We start from the raw sequence: 3,371 nt of genomic DNA on the forward strand, positions 1-3,371 counted from the left end.
AGCTTTCTGAGAAGCCCCGACTCCCCTATTCTGAATTTATAACAACAATCTCTCCTCCTTCTTCCACTCCAGATACTCCTATTTGAAGTGGCCGGCCTGGCCACACTTAAAACATCTTCTCAAAGCCTGTCCCTGCTAGGATTTAGGCTGCAACACAGGTAGCTTTCCTTGCCTGCCATTCCTTTGTCTCTCTTCCTCTCCTTTCCATCCTGGGCCCTCTATCTCCTCCTCTGCCTCACTACCCAGTACACTGTGAATACCATTTGTTTTGCTCTCTGCTTTTCCTTCTCATCTCCCCTCCTGGCATACACCTTCATACTACCCACACTGTTCACTCCATCCTCCCACCTTCTGGAGCTTTTTCTGCATATCGGGCCTGGCTTTAATCACAAAATGAACTTTCAAGAGCCCTTGGGCTACCGGGTCCTCAGGATTCATCCCCGAGCATTTTCTCATTCTGGCCCCGAGTCTCTCATATGATTTCTATGTTGTGGGTTGTTATTATAGCAGTTAGATAAGCAGATATTTCTGCTCCATCGGAATTACTCTCGGTCCGGGGAGGGGTGTTAGTTCTTTCCCATTCTTGCATAGCTGCCTGGCAAATCATTCCCCTCCTAAACATTCTTCTCCAGGGAATAACATACTCAAGATTGACGTTTCCCCCCCAGGAATACAAATTAGGCCTTAGAAACGGATTTGACTGCTCTGCTAGGCCCTCAATTAAAGACTTCATTTCCTTCTTAAAACTCCTAACCTCTCTGTTGGTAAGGGGGAAGTGGCACCGGCCCCGCGTCGGCCCTGCACGGCCCCAAGGTCCCATCGGGACCTTTCCCCCACCTCCGCTCCTGCCACTCCGCGCTCCCCGGCGTGACTTCTCCAGGGACAGCATCAATTGCAGTCCCTGTCCCCCTCCTGGAGCACCTGCCACTGCCTCCGGTGCAATATTAGGATTATAGGGAGCATAACTTGATTCCTCCTCCGAAAACGGAACCTTATTGTTTACATATAAATTTCAAGCCTGAATTTTCATCAGACCCGTATTTTGGCCAAAATACTGAAGTTCCTTTTATTGGCTTTTTAGGCCAGACAATTACACAATATCAAACCATTTTTTAATTATATATTTTTTAATCTTTTTCCCTAGTTTTTGCGTTGTTTTTCCAAATCCTTATCATTCTCTCCAAAGGGCTATCTTTAGGCACAATCCCGGGGTCTCCACCCCCACCCTGCTGACTCTTGGAACCCTTAATCCCCATCTCTTCCGGACATGCTGCTGTGGACTTTACCACCCACAGGGTACCACACGCCTTCACCTAGGATTAGGACAGAGGTGGGGTGTACTGCCGAGCACCTCACTTCACCGTGCTCGGGGTACCGTACACCTAAGGGCCCAAACCCCCGAGACTCTCTTTCGCTCGTCTCTCTTTCTCTTCGTCCCTCTCCAGCCAAGGGGACCTCGTTCGTCCCCTCGCGGAACTACAGAACCTCGTGGATTGGGACTCCACACTCGCTTCGCACTGAAAGTGCGTCTTATTCACACTCCACACAAGAGTCTCCCCGAACCCAATCCGAGGCAAGATATGGGAAAGTTTCCCTTACCTCGGTCTGTGCACAGCTTCCCGGTCCAGGTTATCAGCAGTAATCCCCGTGCCTGTTCCCGATCCGGGCTGAACTATGTCTGGGCTGTGTCTGTGTATGTCAGTGCTGGCCTCCCTTCTCCCCAGAGCTTCGCAGAGCCTGTCTTCAGATTAACAGTCTCGGTCCTTTGCCGGCCGTACCGAGACAACCCGCCACCCCCGACGGGACCGCTGAAATCAGTGGGGTGCACCTTCCTGTCTGTGGTGGCAAGAAATCTTCGGCAGGCGACAAGACCCCGGACAAGCCCCCAAATTGTGAGAAAAATCTCAAATAATTTTCTTCAGACAGGCTCTTCTGTGAAGCTATTTTACTCGCGATTGCAATGGCGGGCATCCTGTCAATCAGGAGCTCATTTTAGTAAACTAATCATAACCTTTTATTCCCTATTACCCGAGGCCTGATCACCTCCCCTGTTTCCTCATTGGCTGAGTACTACAGGTTCACAAGCTACTCGACGCTCCTCTATACCATATATGTACGATTTTTCTTTTTTTTTTCAACTCTTTAATTTCTCCTTTTTCCCTTTTTTTTTCCCTTTCTTATGTTTTGAGAACCTGGGATCTTTGTTTTACTGTTCTCACACCGCTCATCCTGTTTTTCTCAGTCTTCCACCTTATTTTGGAACAGTGAGGCCTTCTACTGTCCACTTATCTACTAGGCATTTCTCCTTATTATGACTACACAACTACCTTGGAATACAGAAAAGTAATTCTCTACTGCAAAAACACAATTTAGTTTCTCATACAGCCCTGGGTACTTTCTGGCGTGGTGCTGTGCCAAGGTGCCACAGCGAGAGCCCACCTCTGCTCTCAGCAGCACAAGGGTCCAGGTACTGAGAGGAGTCAACTGGTGTCAGTTCAGATGATTTTACCAACCTGCAAGGGCCAAATTTATCAGCTAAAAGGTTTCCTCCTGCGGGCACCAGCCCTCAGCATTTCAGAGACTTCCTGCAGCTCTGGCTATGCTCCTGTGAAGATCACAGCGTGTTTGTATGTCTGGGAAAGCCGAGTGCAGCGTGAGCACTTGGTTGGGTTTAAAACCTTCTGCCTCTAACGTCTAGGACCATCTGACGAGGCCAGAGGTATCTGCTCCCTGCTGCATGCTCGTCCCGTTTCTGGCTGCCTCCGTCACTCCTGGGATGCAGGACCCAGCCTCCATCCCTGTGATGGGCATGGGATACTCTGCTGCTGCTGAGCTTTAACACAGCCAGTCCTCCTGCAGAGACAGATTTTTCCCGCTGGCTTCAGACTGTTCCACTGCGTCTTGCCATATGTGGTCCTTCTCCATCCTTTTATGGACCTCAGATCTTTGTGAGAATCATCCCTCAACAAGAAGTTTATTGCTCCCCAGGGACCTGGCAGAGAGAGCCATGAGCACTGCAGCTTAATGGGGTCAAGAGAGCAGCACCTCCTCCCCATCAGAAATGTCTCTGTATCAGTCTTGAAGATAATTTCTCCCTGTACCTGCCAACCTCCTCTGCCACCCCTTATCAGAGCAGGTGACCTGCTGGGGGAGGAGGTGAGCAGCTCTGCACAATCCAAGGCAAAGTCTCATGGTGGACCTCAGCAGCACACATGGGACATGCTTCAAGCTGATGAACACAGCCAGGGCTCTCCTTGAAAAGCACGTCCCCCCTCCAGCTGGGAGAGAAGGGACATCCCCTTATTTAGGATCTGGTGATAAGCCCACCTTGATGAATAATTCTTCTTTCTCTTTCCTCTGCAGCTCCACCA

The sequence above is a fragment of the Anser anser genome, assembly GCF_964211835.1.
Source record: "Anser anser genome assembly, chromosome: W".
In the NCBI taxonomy this organism is placed as follows: domain Eukaryota; kingdom Metazoa; phylum Chordata; class Aves; order Anseriformes; family Anatidae; genus Anser; species Anser anser.